The sequence below is a fragment of the Dermacentor andersoni genome, chromosome 1, assembly GCF_023375885.2.
Source record: "Dermacentor andersoni chromosome 1, qqDerAnde1_hic_scaffold, whole genome shotgun sequence".
Taxonomy (NCBI): domain Eukaryota; kingdom Metazoa; phylum Arthropoda; class Arachnida; order Ixodida; family Ixodidae; genus Dermacentor; species Dermacentor andersoni.
In genome coordinates this window covers 341,320,229-341,338,758 of record NC_092814.1, presented here as the reverse complement: position 1 = coordinate 341,338,758, position 18,530 = coordinate 341,320,229, and the positions used below count along the sequence as shown (strand labels likewise).

General features: G+C 46.5%; 1 protein-coding gene across 7 annotated transcripts in view; it reads left to right on the top strand.

Moving 5' to 3' along the window:
* Positions 1–18,530, top strand: part of LOC126516537 (MIF4G domain-containing protein A-like) — a 98,590-nt gene that overhangs the window by 9,369 nt on the left and 70,691 nt on the right. For 3 of the 7 annotated variants that reach the window (XM_055063954.2, XM_055063951.2, XM_055063950.2), the window contains exon 2: positions 5,720–5,838. The exons of 3 other annotated variants lie outside the window; for them this stretch is intronic. The gene's annotated coding sequence lies outside the window, so the exon portion shown is untranslated. Of the gene's footprint in view, positions 1–5,719; positions 5,839–13,578; positions 13,674–18,530 lie in introns of all 7 variants that reach the window. One more of the 7 variants, XM_055063953.2, reaches the window with a different exon arrangement.

Here is an 18,530-nt window from a genome sequence, read left to right as displayed (position 1 = left end):
TGTTGCTTAACTGTTGCTTGTTTCTCGCAGTACTCGCGACAGCACGAAGTCTTTTAAGCAGAGCGCGTTCGAGGTTCATGCACACTTGCACAGGTGTACCACAACACACGTGCTGATAGAGCTGTACGCAAAATATGTGCATTTTGCTGCCCTCGGCACCGTGCGCCGGCCCATCGACGATTCATCCGGGAAGATGGGAAAGAAGCGGCTGCTTTGACTTATTAAGGAACGAGCCTTCCCTACCACAAGCGTATCTTATCTGTGCGCGCAAGAAGCGCAGGGAAGTGAAGTTTGGCGTATGCGCTGCAGGAGTGAGCAAGGCTTCGCAGAACGTACGCCCGCGAACACATCAAACGGTTGTTCCGTGGTCGCACGTAGGCCGGTTCTACGCGCGTACTGTTCTGCACCGTGCGCCGGCTATCGCAGAACTTTGGTTCCGTGAAGCTTCACTTACCGTGGGAAGAAGGCACCTCAGGCCGCAGTCAATGAATCTAAACGCGGAGTCAGAAATGAGATTCCGCCTCCTCGCCGGCGCGCTGTCGTAGTGATGCGCGGCCACCCGAAGTTTGTTCAATAAAGCAGGACAATTCCTCAAGCCACAGCGACAGTACGTGCTTGTGCTCATAAACTCCAGATGGATCGCAAATGGGTCGGCGTGTCGTATGTGCATTCTGCAGTGCAGTGAGAATGCGTACATTTTTTTGGTATCGCCAGACGCCTAACTCGCAAGTCCGTTTGAGAGCCCCAGGAAGTCAAGCAGTGAAAAGCAGGTGGAAGGGAGCGATAAAGGTAATCTTTTTTTGAAACACGCAAGAACTGGGCAGCGGCCGGTATCTGCGGTTGATGAGAACAGTTCAGCTGACTGGGCTGAGAAAGCATGTTTATTTTCATAAAAGCCAGTAAAAGCAGCGGATTCGATCTCACAGCCCAATTTGCGAAGTTCATTATGAACATCTTTCCACGTGACTTCGGCAACGGTAATGCAACGAGACATCGCGATTGTTTAGTATTGCTGCGGAGAGCGCGCGTGCGAGCAGCCCGGTTGCGCGCCGCGCAGCGTGGTTTCGTGAGAAATGTAAACAATGGGGAACCAGCGCTGGATAGGCGGCGCGTCGAAAAGAGTGCGTTGCACGCCGCCCTGGCGACGAAACGCGGCATATTCCAGCCGCACGACCAGACGACACACACGTGCAGGGCCGTATTATAGTTCGTATGTTTCCGTTTTCGCGCCGCTTCAAGTGGACAGTTTTCGTAAAGAAGCTAGCGCCATCAAGTGAAGAAATGAAAGCTTTTTAAGCTTTATATATTTTTCACAGTGTGTCGCGGCGAGCACGTGTGTTTCTTTAACCGTTGCGCCGTGTGCCGTTGCCATGCTTGCGTGGCAGCCTGCCTCGCAAATCTAGCAGCTATGGCTCCGGTCGTGCTGCGCTATGGTTTCGGAAGTATTAGTTGGCCTGAAGACATTCCATATTTCTCTGGCTAGACAAAAAATTCTGATGTTACTTCGCCACAGCAGTCAATGGAGAAGAAAGCTTTATCGCATCAGCTGACTCGCGCAAGCAAAGGTTTGAGTGCTCCGCTGCTGGATCCGTAACAACGCTGGCAACATTTAGCACTAATTACATAAATTTACCGGATGCATCTTAACGCCGAGTCCTCATCCGCATGCGCATTTTTAAAAACACATAGGCGGCTTAGTCCGCGTGCGCCGGCAGTATGCGCACACAACTCGTATTACAAGGCAGCTTCCGTCCCACATAATTCTTGGCAATGAATGGATAATAGTTACCTTTCGTATCGCTCGCTTGGTGCGGTGGCGTTGGAAGGGGCTTGGCGGTGGTATTGCGAAGGAAAAATGGTTGGTACATATGCCGGATGGTGCATGCTATTGCTCATTTTGTTTCCGACGAAATGCCGACTGCAGATTCTGCTGTTTGGTACTGTCTGCCATGGCTGACTGTCTTCACTATCGAATAAACCAAGCACACACGCGAAATTCGGTTTAGAAACCAGCCCGACACCGCTTGACAGGGCGACAAGACGGGAACTTACTCCGCTCGCCTGACTGCTTGGATCCAACGCCGCCTCCGTTCCTGTTAGTAGGGTTTAGATGGAAAGACGCAGAAGGATACATCCGCCCTCATCCCGACGTAGTTGTGGCACTTGTATACGCAACAGTATCGTCGGCGTCCTTTTGTTTTCCTTCGACTTTCAGGGCACGCAACGCCACTACCAGTAGCAATTTGAGTCCGCGGGAGCGGCTGTATTGTGCACGTTCTGACCGCCAGGGCGGCGCTGCAGGCGTCGTGAAAACTCCAGCGCTGGTTCCCCATAGAGGAGAACCGGCCCGACATGATGGCGGAGCAACGCCAACTTCCGGCTTAGCCTCACAAAGAGGACGTCAGGGACCCTCCTCAGTTTTTTCCATCCTTACAATCCTTCCTTGATGTCGATGTCACAAGGGGCTGCGTTTCGCGGTTGGCTGCGCGCACGGACTTTAAATTTGATTTTAAATATGTTCCAAGCTACGTTCGTCGTTGACATCTTGCAGCCGATGTGTGCGTGCCCACATAAATTGATCTCCCTCGTTAACTCTACTTCGAAATTTTGTTTCAGTACTCGCTTAACTTGAAGACCACGCTTGATCTAAAAGACGCCTGTCGTCAACGTGCCCAGGACGCTATTTGCGTTTTCTTCGGTGCGTTGGCTACAGGCGTCATTTAAATCAAGTCAAGCATGAGCTTCAAGTTAAGGTGCATTTCAGAAGGCGGGGGTTAGTTTTATTCAGGGGCTTAGTCATGATGGATACAGAGCGATGCCCCACGGATAAATGCACGACTTTAAAAAAAATGGCTGAGGTTTAACTTTTAAACCTAGTTAACTAAAGGTCTTTTTGACTTAGTTTTGCAAAGACTATGCACACAATGCCCACAATTCCATCCGTACCGGGTTACTCGGAACTTTCAGTGTAATTCCCGTTTTCTTGCAGGATGCTTAGCCATTGCTGCAGTTCGACACGACACATTTCCGCTCCGTCCTAGAAAAAGCACGGATGGAAAGCGGTCTCCTTAGTTTCAACGTGGAAAGTGTGCGCAAGTGCGCAAAGTCTGAGAAAGGCTGAGAAGCCAGCGCCGCCGACGCAATGCGGAAACCCTCGAGAGCTCTAATAGAGGCGGAATGCCTGCAGATCGCGAAGGAAACCGCGACAGCTCGCATGCCGCAAATTGGGAGCGTTTCCTCCCAAGGTCACCTACGCTTGCACTTCGCACCACATGCGAGCGAGTGAACTGTGGCGGCGTCGGCAGACGTCGTCCGCTTCGGGATTGCTGCTGGTAGCTCGTTTCAATCGCAGTACGGAATGTAATTAGGACAGTGTTCAATAATAGCTCTTGCTAAAATGTCCACCGCTTCTATTTATTGACGTTACAGAATGAAATCTGGAAAAACGTACAATAGATGAGATGATATAGTGATTTTTGTGCGTCGCGTCCAGAGAAGTACATGTACACGACGGCAACGCGCCCGACGCGTCATCTGTCGTGCTGCGGCGAAAACTGCATGTCCTCCTTGCCCAACGGCGACTTTATCGGGCTGGCCGCGCACAGTCACGGCCCAAGCCAGATTCCTGTCCTCAAATACTTCTTTCTTCGTGGAGTAGAGCTTTCGTTCTAAAAATTATTTCTCACTTCCGTTGCAAGGCGCCACCCAGGTGGTACTGCCCCCTCCCCACGACCTTAAAGCAGAGGCGCGAAAAAGGACGATAGGAGAGAGTGGCGAGTGGTTGGATCGGCCGCATCTGGCCGATCTGGCTGGCACAGACGACGCTCGCGATTCTGGCGCCATCTCATAGCCACCGTCGCCGCACTACGTTCTTTCTCTCACCCTTTCTCAACACCTCCTCTGTTGCACTGCTGCACCCTCCTCCTGCGCTTTCCTCCTCGTGTTTTTCTTGACCCGCTGTGCTCGTTCGCTCGAGCTGCGCTCTAAAACGTACGCCTAAATCTAAGCACAGGAACGCTTTCATTGAGGTGCTGCGCCTACAACGCCACTGGTGACGCTCGATCATCACGCCAGCGTTGTGAGACTACCAATATAAAGTGTCCTTGTACACCGCAGGAGTTGACCTGTGTGATGTGGCGCGCCAGCATGTCGCACCCACATTGTTACGTTTCGCCTCCGACGCGCGGTATAGCCGGCGCGGATGCAACGGACGCCGGGGCTTCGTTCAAAGCGGCGGACATTTTGGCCCGTTCAGCGCTGCCGCAACGCTTCCTCCCAAGCGCGTCCAGGCATGTTTCAATGCCACATGTCTTCGTGTGTGCGTGTGTGTGTGTATGTTGGTGCCCACGCTTGTCAAAGCACGGCAGCAGGGGAGAGGAGCTCCCCAACTGTGAAGCGAGGAGGTCTGACCGGCGCCGGCCCGGCGGATGCGTCACTTCTCGTCTCAACGTGTCCGTGCGTCGCCGTCATGTGCGCCTCATCCCGAGCCATTCCTCCTTGCCCTCGACTCCGACAGTATAAAAGCAGCAGCCCACGGACGCCGAGAGAGGCTTAGATTTCTTCCGTCGAGTAACGTGGTCTCCCGTTTCTCCACTTCGGTCGACCTGACCGGCCGCTCTTTTGCGATGCTAAAATAAACAAGTTGTTCTGTTAGCAGTCGACTCATCCTTTGCCAGGACCTTCGGATGCTTCCAGCTGTGCCCCAGGCCGCCAGGCCAACGCTACCCTTGGGGCTTGCGACCCAGATGCAACAACATGTAGATAGAACACCGTCCGAGGAATCCAAGCGCAACGCTAAACCTTGCTATTGCTTGCTAGTGCTTCGTCCATTGGGCCAAACTGAGTAATTTGTTTCCCGTTCTGGACCCTACGGGAACGCTGACGCCGGACTGGCAATCAAGCCACGGCAGAGGCAACGCGGTGGACAAGAAAAGCGCTCGGTGCACGGGAGGCGCCGTCTTCATTGAGTCGTCGAGCCAGGCGCCACCTCTCGGGAAAGTACCCTGAGAGTATAATTATAAATCGAGAATGCGACCGTGCAGCAGCGCTTTGAGCGCCACTGCTCCTTACAATGCCGACGCACTTTAATTGGATCATTACATGACAACAAATGTTAGTCACCGCGTATACGTACGTCCTTTACCTCGTTGCACGCCGCTGCGGAAAATATAAACGAACGCTTCACGCAATTGCACGTGCGCGAACGCCTTATCACGGCCGGACCGAAGCGCATGTTACTTGGCGTGTTTGAGCCTCGGCCCCAGAGCGCCGCCGTGAAGCCTCTGCTGCACCAGCCAAACACGCATGCATACGTGCGCGCTCACGGGAAGCTGCAGGAAAGAGAACGAATGAAGGAGCTCAGAGAGTAGCAGGCGGCAAAGTGCTGAGAGGGCAAAGAGCGGAAAGAGCAAAGAATAACGGTTTTCACTCTTTCTTCTTAGATGGTCAGGGAAGGGCACATTTTCTTTTTGTCTTGGCATCTTCATTGGCTAGTGTGAAAGTTCACGTGACACCTTTCCAACCAATTAGGAAAGGATTTCAACCGCAACCCCTGTGCATGGCTGTGCCAGTTGTGCATTCTCAATCGTAGTTCTGTGGTCGTAGTCATTGCGCGTTTTAGGGCTTAGTGACAATTGTGTGGCGATTCGCACGGGTGAGCTGTGCACCTGAGTCATCGGTTGTTGTTTTTTCTGATCGCATCATCTGTGCCTCCGTTCAGGAGTTCGTGGTCTTGTGTGTTGCTTTCCGCACGTGGTTACCGCTGGCCTGTGCTGCGCTGGCAGGCGTTACGAGGATCGAAGCCGCACCAAAGGACTTATCCACTTCCCTATATTCAAGGTGGGTACGAAGTGCATGTTGAGATGGCTTTTTGAGCGCACACGAATTCCAAATGATCAAAAACGGCGCACGAGTCGCAGTTTTTCATTGCATATGTCGTACCGTGTATGGATGAGTCGTTGGCTGTCATTGCGTTGCCTGCTATATAAAGACATCGGGCATTGGCCAAACGGTGTTGCGGCTGTTTCAGCTTTCTACAATATGTGCTGATGCCAGCCTCTTGGAGGAGAGAAACGAGACACCATTCTCAACTGCAACATACGCGCGCCCGTTTCATGGATTGCTTGAAGCTGATAGGCGAGCTTATCACGGCAGCGTTCGAACGCAGTGGCACGTGCAGTAGGATATATATATATATATATATATATATATATATATATATATATATATATATATATATATATATATAACGTGCAGGGAAGTTTGCGGGGATCTTTTTGGAATATGGGAATTCTGCTGCAAGGTGCGGAACGCCACTGTGTGCAATCTACGAGGGGAGCAACCGACGCCGCGCGCGTTGAAGAGGCTGGCTATTTTGGCTGGCGCAACGCATAGCGTGACTGGCCGCAAGCGACGCTCGCCTTAACGTCATCTACCGAAATTAAAGTATGAGTAGTTGGAAAACATTGGTGGTTTAATGTCGTTCGTAGCTAACAAATGCTAAAATGCTGCGTCGTTCGCCTCGCTTCAAAGCTCGCAGTGCATGCCACTTGTGGTGAGCGAAACAAAGCCGGTAGTGGGTGCAGACTTGGGGGAATACTGTCTGGTGCGTGTCTCCGCCAAACGATGGCGGTTGTAACCTTCGCTGTACGTGGGAGTAAGTAAAAAGCACTTTCACCGTGGCTGTACCGACGTTTCCCCTGCGCTTCTACTCGCAACAACAGCGAAGCTGTTGCGAGTAGAAGCGCTCGAAAACATTTGCCAGTTTTCGCGGTTTTCTGAAAATACTAGATTACTCATGAATATATTTTAAGGAAATTTGTATGTTCTCTTCGATACGCACGCAGTTTTTGAATTGTCTGCGTCAGTGATGGGTTAAAGTTAACGAAAACTTGGCTAAAAATTGTTAAACCGTCGTTTTCGCCCTGCTTAGAGACGTTATATGAAGTACTTGGAAAGTTGCCCTGCTTACCTGGGAGCAACGAAAACGGCAGAGATTTCATATATAGAGGAACAGAGGCCAATCTATGGGTAGCGCACTGAAAGTTTGGAGGGTCTGGGTTAGTATATGCTTTGAAAATAATTACTGATTACTAGTCTTCGATTTTTAGGGCTTGTACGAGGCATATGTTACTGCTTTTCCCCGGTCTCCTCGGTAAACTAGGCGAGACACGGCGTCTATATATTGTTGAAGTAGGAAGCATGCTGTCAGTGACGAACGATAAGTGTTTAGTCTGTGTGGATTAATTACAGCCTTTGTAGAAAGTTACCTATTCAAGGGTTCCAGAGTCTCATACTGCCGTTATCCGCAATGTTTTCCGGAGACCTAAAACAATAGCACAAAACACCAACTTAATTCGCATTCGGTGAAAATAGGGGAGTCTTCTGTGTAATCTGTGGGAAAAAAAGTACACGTTCCTGGCATAAATAGAAGCGTTGCAAATTACTTAACCGTCAAGGGTTCCAGAGTCTCATACTGCCGTTATCTGCAATGTTTTCCAGAGTCCTAAAACAATAGCACAAAACACCAACTTCGCATTCGGTGAAAATAGGGGAGTCTTCTGTGTAATCTGTGGAAAATAAAAAGTACACGTTCCTGGCGTAAATATAAGCATTACAAATTACTTAACAGTCTTTCTTTTTTTTTCTTGCTTATTTTCTAGTGTCATACGAGGTTCGCAGTTGGTTTCGCCGGTGTCGTCGGTAACTATAGTCATGGCACCTGGTTTTTATTTAGCAAAACTAATGGACAGATTATGGGTAATGTCTACGCAAAGTACGAATTGTGCGGGCTAATTGCGGTCTTTCCAATAAATTACGTATGCAAGCGTTCCGGAGCGTTGAAGCAATGTGTTACGTACGTTCATAATTTCTCCCGCTGCCCTAGAAAAAGTGAACATAACCACGCTCAAATTTGACTAAGAGGGGAGGACATTATGGTCATATTCTGGTATAGTAAAATGTGTGCGGATGAATTACTACCATTGTAATATTTCCTTAACAAGTGCTCGAACGTTTTGTGTGCGGGTAAGCTTTCAACCGCGTCCAGTGACTTACGGTCAACGTTTTAAGGTATGTGATTTAACTAGGGGCAACAGGAATTGTTATTGCAACTACTCGAAATAAGCAGCTTCGCTGGAAATTGTGTAGGTCGCACAAGTCTGTTGTCTCATTACTTCAGCGGCAAGCGCAGGTGTAAACTGCGACAGTGATACTGGCATATACGTATTCGATCACGGTGACCCCCCCCCCCCCCCAAACAAAAACAAAAAAATCTAGTAGGTTTGAGTGCAGTGCCCCGACTGCAGTGTACGTGCCATCGGTGTTACGTGCGAGCAGTGGTGGTGGTTCGAGTCACCGACACGTACAGCGCCGCCAAAGTGTGGATGCGCGCGTATTTGCAGGAGCACGTACAGCTGTAACATTAGTTACGCAAGGTATTTATCTTGTCCGAGTACCTTTAGAGCGAGCGACGCGTACATGAAACGAACTGTCGCGCGTGCAGGCGCGTGATGGCGCACGTAAACTATATATGTGTGTGTGTATATATATATATATATATATATATATATATATATATATATATATATATATATATATATATATATATGTATGTAAACGTGAATTAACTGAGGGGCCCGATTTTTATTAGTCATATCATAATAAGCCAACAAACACTGACACCGAGGACAACATAGGGGAATTACTTGTGGATAATAAATGAAATAAAGAAACGATAAATTAATGGAAATTAAAGTGGATGAAAATACAACTTGCCGCAGGTGGGAACCGAGCCCACAACCTTCGCATTTCGCGTGCGGGGCTCTACACTCTTAGGCAAAGTTACACCTTTTGGCTTGCCCCTTCTGCCACACAACAATAATCGCTATCTGCCTTGATGCGTTTCCTTTCTTTAAAGCTGCGAGCCCGGAACTTTCCAGTAACGAACGGCACGCGCGTTATCAGAAGGCGCACTCCAAAGGGTGTAAACTGTTCTATGCTGATAACGCGCGTGCCGTTCGTTACTGGAAAGTACCGGGCTCGCAGCGTTAAAGAAAGGAAACGCATCAAGGCAGATAGCGATTATTGTTGTGTGGCAGAAGGGGCAAGCCAAAGGGTGTAACTTTGCCTAAGAGTGTACCAATTGAGCTACCGCGGCGCCGTTTTCCCATCCACTTTCTTGAGTACTTATGTTTCCTAGTAGAACCCTGGGAGTGTTAGCCAGCGCCACCACTCACAGACCTTGGCGGCGGGCGTGGAACGTCCTCTTTGCCGCAGGCGTCACAAGAACGTGATCACCGCAGTAATATGTTTCCGGCCAGGGGCGTAGCCAGGGGGGGGGGGTGCTTATGGGGCTTCAACCCCCCCCCCCCCCCGAAATTCAGCCCCCCCCCATCCCCACGTTCTCATTTATTTTTCTACATTTAATTTTATTCGCGAGGACACATTGAGCCTCTTCAATTTTCACGTTTTCGCTACCCGCGGGCTGCCAGAGCAAGCCAGAGCGCGTGCGTTTTTCTCGTGTTGCCCCGACGGCGTTTTTCTCGTGTTGCCCCGACCACCGCGCGGCGCACTTCGGTGCGCGTTCGGTTTTCTCTGGCCGAGTGGATTTTCGCCTGGCAGAGTTTTGGACGCCTTCTGGCTAGCAGACGAGAAAAAGAAACAATGGTCGCTTGTCGCCATCACTGTGGAGACTTGACGGATTCCAAAGCGTTCGCTCGAGCGCAACCTCTCCGGAAAGTCATGTCTCGCCGGTGTAGGATACCGAGCAGTATGCGTATGATTCTCTGTGGACTAAGCGTCTCACATTTACTTCAATATTCCTTCGGTAGACACATTAGGTGCCCAAAGTAGGCATTCGATTGTGGCCAACATGCTTTCTTTGCGTTTTTTTTTTCATTTCAAAGAAGAAAAAAAAGAAAATTTTCGCATGGTGAAAGTTCGATTTTGTTACTTCTTCGTTTGCGGAAAGTAATGGGCCATGGGACGCTTCAGTTGCCAGATGCTCTTATTCTGCATTATTGCGATAGCAATTATATGGACACTCCAGGCGCCTTCCTGCCGTCGCCGTCGCCCTCCTGTTCCGCATGAAGTCCAAGGGCGATAACGTGACCGCGCGCCGCATGAAAGCGTAGGGGGAGGGGGTGGCACGGGTGAGCAGACGATGGTGGCTCAGTCTTGTGTGCACGAGAGAGAAGAGCGGGGAGGAAGCGCGCCGCCTTGCGTCGCGCGCGATACATCAGGGGGAGTGGAGGGAGGGGAGAGGGCGGGCCTTAGTATTCTGTGAATCTGTGGTTGCGCAACATGTTTATTTGCCTTGTTTGACGCATTATATACAGTGACTTTTTCTTAGATCATAATCATCATCATTACCAGCCATCGGCCTATCTTATGTCCACAGCAGGACGAAGGCCTCTCACTGCAATCTCCAATTATCCCTGTCCTCCGCCAATTGGTTCGAACTAGCGCGCATGAATTTCCTTATTTCATCTCCCCATCTAGCGTGCGCGAGCCTACTGTCCATCCTGTCCACCTCCAGATCGGTTGTCACCTCCTTGGTGGCTCTAGCCGCATCCTTCTTTATCTCGTCGCACCAAGAGTCTAGGTCAAGTCTTCTGCCGTCCTTGACTGCACTTCCCTTCTCTTGGCACCCAATGTGTAACCCTAATGGCCCACCGGTTACCTAACCAATGCATTACATGACTTGCCCAGCTCCATTTTTTTTTCTTAATGTCAATTAAAATATCGTTCTATAGAGATTTATACAGTACCAGTGGCACCCACGACGATAATGGAAGAGAGAATAGTCTAGAGGAATTCGAAATCCCACAGGTAACACCGGAAGAAGTAAAGAAAGCCTTGGGAGCTATGCAAAGGGGGAAGGCAGCTGGGGAGGATCAGGTAACAGCAGATTTGTTGAAGGATGGTGGGCAGATTGTTCTAGAGAAACTGGCCACCCTGTATACGCAATGCCTCAGGACTTCGAGCGTACCGGAATCTTGGAAAAACGCTAACATAATCCTAATCCATAAGAAAGGGGACGCCAAAGACTTGAAAAATTATAGACCGATCAGTTTACTGTCCGTTGCCTACAAAGTATTTACTAAGATAATTGCAAATAGAATCAGGAACACCTTAGACTTCCGTCAACCAAAGGACCAGGCAGCATTCCGTAAAGGCTACTCAACAATAGACCATATTCACACTATCAATCAGGTGATAGAAGAATGTGCGGAATATAACCAACCTTTATATATAGCTTTCATTGATTACGAGAAAGCGTTTGATTCAGTCGAAACCTCAGCAGTCATGGAGGCATTGCGGAATCGGGGTGTAGACGAGCCGTATGTAAAAATACTGAAATTTATCTATAGCGGCTCCACAGCCACCGTAGTCCTCCATAAAGAAAGCAACAAAATCCCAATAAAGAAAGGCGTCAGGCAGGGAGATACGATCTCTCCGATGCTATTCACAGCCTGTTTACAGGAGGTATTCAGAGACCTGGATTGGGAAGAATTGGGGATAAGAGTTAATGGAGAATACCTTAGTAACTTGCGATTCACTGATGATATTGCCTTGCTTAGTAACTCAGGGGACCAACTGCAATGCATGCTCACTGACCTGGAGAAGCAAAGCCGAAGGGTGGGTCTAAAAATTAATCTGCAGAAAACTAAAGTAATGTTTAACAGTCTCGGAAAAGAACAACAGTTTACGATAGGTAGCCAGGCACTTAACATGGTAAGGGAATACATCTACTTAGGACAGGTAGTGACTGCGGATCCGGATCATGAGACTGAAATAATCAGAAGAATAAGAATGGGCTGGGGTGCGTTTGGCAGGCATTCTCAGATCATGAACAGCAGGTTGCCATTATCCCTCAAGAGGAAAGTTTATAACAGCTGTGTCTTACCAGTACTCACGTACGGGGCAGAAACCTGGAGGCTCACGAAAAGGGTTCTACTTAAATTGAGGATGACGCAACGAGCTATGGAAAGAAGAATGATAGGTGTAACGTTAAGGGATAAGAAAAGAGTAGATTGGGTGAGGGAACAAACGCGAGTTAATGATATCTTAGTTGAAATCAAGAAAAAGAAATGGGCATGGGCAGGACACGTAATGAGGCGGGAAGATAACCGATGGTCATTAAGAGTTACGGAATGGATTCCAAGGGAAGGAAAGCGTAGCAGAGGGCGGCAGAAAGTTAGGTGGGCGGATGAGAATAAGAAGTTTGCAGGGACAACATGGCCACAATTAGTACATGACCGGGGTTGTTGGAGAAGTATGGGAGAGGCCTTTGCCCTGCAGTGGGCGTAACCAGGCTGCTGCTGCTGCTGATGATGATGATGATGATGACGATGATGATGATGATGAAAATATCGGCTATACCCGTTTGCTCTCTGATCCAAACCGCTTTCTTTCTGTCTCTTAGCATTATGTCTAGCATTCTTCATTCCATCGCTCTCTGCGCAGTCCTTGTTTTCAAGCTTCTTTGCCAGTCTTCAAGTTTCTGCCCCATATGTCAGTGCCTGTAAAATGCACTGATTGTACACCTTCCTTTTCAATGATAATGGTAAGCTTCCAGTCAGGAGCTGACAATGTCTGCCATTTGCGCTGCAACGCATTTTTATTCTGTAAATTTCCTTCTCATAATCAGGCTTCCATGTGAGTAATTTAATTTACCTAGGTAAACATACTCCTTCACAGACTCCAGAGCTGACTGGCAATCCTGAACTCTTGTTCCCTTGACCGGCTATTTATCAATATCTTTGTCTTCTACATAGTTATCTTCAACCCCACTCTTACACTCTCTCTGTTAAGGTCCCCAATCATTTGTTGTAACTCATCTCCAGTGTTGCTGAACAGGACAACATCGTCTGCAAACTGAAGGTTGCCGAGATATCCCCTGTTGATCCTCACTCCTAAGCCTTCCCAGTTTAATAGCTTGAATACTTCTTCCAAGCACACCGTGAATAGCATTGGAGAGATTGTGTCTCCTTGACTGACCCTTTCTTTTAGGTATCTTCCTACTTTTCTTGTAGAGAATTAAGGTAGCTGCGGAATCTCTGTAGATATTTTTGAAGATATTTACGCAAGCGCCCTGTACTCCTTGACTACGTAATGCCTCTATGACTGCTGGTATCTCTACTGAATCAAATGCCTTTTCGTAATCTATGAAAGCCATATAGAAAGGGTGAATGTACTCTGCGGATTTCTCGATTACCTGATTAATGACACGGATGTGATTGATCGTAGAGGATCTCTTCCTGAAGCCATCCTGTTGCCTTGGTTGACTAAAGTCCAGTGTTTCCCTTATTCTATTGGAAATCATCTTGATGCATATTTTATGTAATACTGGTAGTAAGCTAATGGGCCTACAATTTTTCAATTCGATCTTTAATGTCTCCCTTTTTGTGGATTAGTATAATGTTTGCATTCTTTGTGTTCTCTGGAACCTTTGAAGTCGATAGACACTTCATAAAGAGAGCCACCAGTTTTTCAAGCATTATGTTTCCTCCATCTTTGATTAAATTGACTGTGATTCCATCTTCTGCCACTTTTCCCCGTTTCATGTCTTGTAAGGCCCTTCTAACCTCATCGCTAGTCATTGGAGTCTCTACAACCTGCTCATTACTGCTTCGAATGGAGCTATCGTGGCTTCTCTGGGTACTGTACAGGTCAGTATAGAAATCTTGCGTTGCTTTTACTATACCTTTGAGATTGCTGATGATATTAACATGCTTATCTTTCAATGCATACATCTTGGTTTGTGCTATGGCAAGTTTCCTTCTTACTGATTTCATGGTGCATCCATTTTTTACTGCTTCCTCAGTCTTTCTCATGTTGTAATTTTTAATATCCCTTATTTTCTCCTTGATCAGTTTTGACAGTTCCATGCATTCTTGGGAGAGCTTGCCTACTGGTTGCCTTTGTGTCTTAGCTCCAATTCAGCTGCTGCCTATCATGCCAGCCTAGTTACTCTTTGATTCATTACCTCTATGTCATCTTCATCTCTCTGTTCTAAGGCTGCATATTTGTTTGCAAGTAGCAGCCTGAATTGGTCTGCATTTACCTTTACTGCATCTAGGTTGGCCTGTTTATTCCTGACTAATTTTATTATTTATCTCTTCAAATTGAGGTAAATCCTAGACCTCACCAACATATGATCACTGCACTTTACCTAACACTTCAACATGCTTCAATGTGCTTGGATCGGTAAAAAGTATGAAATCTATTTCGTTTCTTGTTTCACCGTTAGGGCTTTTGCAGGACGACTTTCTGTTGCTACGCTTCCTGAAGAAGGTGTTCATCATTCGCAGCTTATTCCTTTCCATGAATTGTACCAGCATCTCTCCTCTGGTGTTCCTATAATCGACACCGTAGTTGCCGATTGCTTAGATATGTAGATTTATTGACGACTTATACGTATATTTAAATATGTTGTTGCAAGGTCTTGTGTATGCATGCAGAAAACTTTGTTTCCAGTGAAACTTTTTTGCCCTTTATCAGTCTGTATCTTCGCATTTACCTATATATTTCACTATATCTTTGCATTTCTAATGTATGAGGGCGAGTCAAATGAAAGTGAGCCAACCCACCCCACGCAATAATGGTTCGGTTCATTATCTGCGAGGCATGCGCGTAGCACACAGGCATCTTTCATTTACGGTGAATATTGCATTTCATTGGCCACTGTGAAGCGTTGAAGCAAAAAACAATTCAAAGAAGGACGTGAAAGTTGCAAAGACGCTTCAAGACCGGGCCAAAGCCACCGTGAAGTCACCCCCAACACAATTGCAAAGGTTGATGAGCTGATTGGACAAGAATGAAGCATAAACATTGATGAACTGGCAAAGCGTCTGGACATCAGTCACAGTTCGGTTAACACCATAATCCATGAACATCTCGTTTATCAGCTCTTGTGTGCGTAATGGATGCCCAAGATTTTGAACCACTGCCAGAAGACTGAGAGGTACGGATTACCTTGACTCATCTGATCCAGTATCGCAATCAGGGTGACGACTTCCTGTCTGTAATTGTGACTGGGGATGAATCCTGGTGCCACTACTACGAGCCTGAAACACGATGGCAAAGCTTACAGTAGAAACATTCGAATTCACCACCCCCAAAGTAATCAAAGGCTGTCATTTCCGCCGCAAAGGTGTTGTTAACTTTTTTTTCTATCATCAGAGGCCATTACTGATTGAATTTGCTAAACCTGGAAAGACTGTCAATTGCTTCCGATATTGTGAAACACCGGATCGGCTGCGTGTCGCAATCAAGAACAAACGACATGGAAAATTGATGAATGGGGTTAGCTTGCTCCATGACAATGCTCGTCCCCACGTCGCTGATGCGGTTGACACAAAACAGCAAAGTTAAAGTGGGAAGTGCTGTAACATCCGCCATACTGTCGCCTTGTGACTTCCACATTTTGGGGCAATTGAAAAAACAGCTTAAGGGAACCAGATTCGTGTTGGACGGTGGTGTGAAAGAGTTGCAGACTTTTTGAAGCAACCCAAGGAGTTTTGTGAGACGGGAATCATGTGACTTGTTAGTCAGTGGGACAAATGTCTAAATGCTCATGGAGACTACTTTTAAATAAAGTATTCCGTTAGTCATATATTCACCATATATTCGCATTGGCTCACTTTCATTTGACTCGCCCTCATGTATTCTGCTTCTGCTTTTTATATGTGCTCTCTGTTGCGACTATAATTTTGGTGCAATTACTCAGAATACACGACTGGTGACAGCTGCTCCTGCACAATACATTGGGACAAAGGGTAGCGTCATTGAGATTTTCCCCTGGCCATTGCATATGTACAAAAATGTAAATAAGGTCGTTGAATGACAAAGTTTCATTAAAATATTTGTCCTCAACTTGATCATTTCATGGCCTTTACATTTTTCATATCAGTGGCATGCACTGCTTTGCTGGTTTTGAACTGATGTAGTCCTAAAGTTCGTGTGATGTTTTCTTTACTTATTGAATAGACAAAAAACATGGAAGCATTGATATACGGTAAGTTATTTCTGGCACAATTTTTAGGACATACGAGTATATTGTTTTATGAAAAAATACAGATTTGACAATCTTGACAATCTTATACAATCTTGACAGTGTGTAGCATTAAATAATTCATTTGCAGCATCCTTGGCAATGGCAATGCAGTTATTAGTCATGTATTTGATCCCTTGACAAATTCTATAAGGAGTAGGTCGGGCTGAAACGTGCACCCCTCCCCTCTGCTCCCCTCCCCTCGAACGAAATTTCTGGCTACGTCACTGTTTCCGGCAGTGTAGACTTATTTCATAGCAGCCACATGCTTTGTGTTCAGGACATAGTGCTATCATGCGCAATAAGCGTATTTGGTGATCCACGACGCACATACGTATAGGGGGTATGCACTGAGCTCGATCCGCGAGGTGGCAACACCGTCACCGGGGCAGGCGCGCCATGTTTACGGTCGCATAGGTCGCGGAGCGTCGGGAAAATGCCAGCGGGCTTTCTCGCGCAAAGATCTGATCCCTAACTTTGATCCACTCTGATCCCGCCTTGTGGACTTAACCAGTCACTGATATGTAGGGTGTCCCAGCTAATTTAGCCAGAGCTTAAGAATATGGGAATGCGACGTAGCTGGCCAGAAACAAGGTAATGTTGTTTGCCATCGCTTGGAGATACTCAAATTATATTTAATTATACCTAATTAGATAATTAGTGTTAATTAATTAACTTCTCAAATATTATAATTAGATGACAAGTGTCAGTGAGAAAATTTTAGAGTGGCATGTAAAACTACCGATACGATTTTCTGTTGCTCAATATGTGCTACATCAAAGTGTTTTTCCAAGCATGAAAGGAGCCCGTGAATACACGCTAAGTGCCTCGAAGCGGCCAGTCGCGCGGCAAGTACAACACTTCGGCGCGGATAACACTGCCCATTTATTATTCCGATAAATGTGTACTGTACAGTTTCTTACCATACTGCGTTGACAGAAATCTGGTGCCAACGCATATTTAAGGGGCGTAATTGGTGCTGTGCCACCACGGGAATGATGGGATATAGTTGTGCGAGGCATGTCTACGTCTACAGCAGCAGTTGCTATATAGCACGAAAAAGCATGAAATTCAGCAGGCGGTGCTATTGCTTTTCTAGGCATGAAGCTGTTTTATGTAAACCTATTTTTATCTTTTAGTGTCCAACACTCCTGCCGCTTGTTTTGTCACATCACATTGAGCCAGTGTTTATAAATGTCAGCACTCTTCATCTCATGCCTGTTGAGTGCTCGCTTCAAGAGCAAGAAACAAAATTCCTTACAGGCTGCTTCAACCAATAAAAAAGAGAAAGATTTGAATTTGCTCATTTTGCTGCCACTATTTCAACTTTTTGGATATTTCGACCAGATCTTACAATTCTGCAAGGATAAAATTAATGACAGTTGACTGTAATGATGAAAACCTGCATTTTAAGCACTTTTAATCCATAATCGAACCAATGCTACAGATGGAATATTGTTAGCCAAACATGTCTTCGAGATATCCTGGCTCTATGAAGAAGATGCCAATCAAGAGTCCCTACTTCTTGACATTCCCAAGCATGCAACGGCACCACTGAACCAGTTTATGCTCTAGTTAAACACATGAAACTTTTAATTTATACATGCTGTGCTAAAACTCATTTTTTGGCCACATAATGAGGGGAACCTAAAACTATGGCAGTACTATTCGTATGACCTGATCTGCCAGATGCGTGTGCTTCTCTTTCACACCTTCCTCCATACTGGCTATTGTGTTCCTTCATGCATTACAGTGGAAACTGCTACACAATGTACGTCACACTTATTTCATCATTGTGTGAAACTAGTGCAAGAAACTTTTATATTTTTTTTTGCAGTCGTGCACGAGAGACCAGAGCCAGTAATGCTTCATGAAATAAGTGCATTTGTGAGCACTATAAACTGGATCAATCTAAAAGGACATTGATTTGTGGTTGTATGCCATTCATCTGTTTAATAAATATTAGTGATCAGCTCACTGTTGCACACGTGCCATGAGAAAACAAGCCACTGTAAGTATTCAGTTATCTGGGGGAAAGGATAAATGCATACAGCAACCTTGTATAAAAGCTGTCACAGCTATCCTTGTTGCAGTTAAGCTTAGTTTCTAGCTATTCACTCTCAGAAATCGCATTTCTCATGTATAAAAGGGGCAGAGCCATAGACAATATGGTGACGGTACATTTAAACCTCAATAACTCAGATATGGCAAATTATCGGATGTCGGAAACTAAATCTGGAAGCTTTCTTGCCAATATCAGTATTTTACAAATATACATGCTTATAACAAATATCAGACATTACGAATATAATAAGGTTTGTCTGTAAATTGCAAATCAGTCTGCTTTCTGGCGAATGTTCAGAAAAGTCTGTAAAAGCAATCTGAGCATGCACTTATTTGCATCTGCGGTGTAATGTACATTTTATTTATTATAGTGATCCACAATAGACCCGTTGACTTACCTTGCCACATT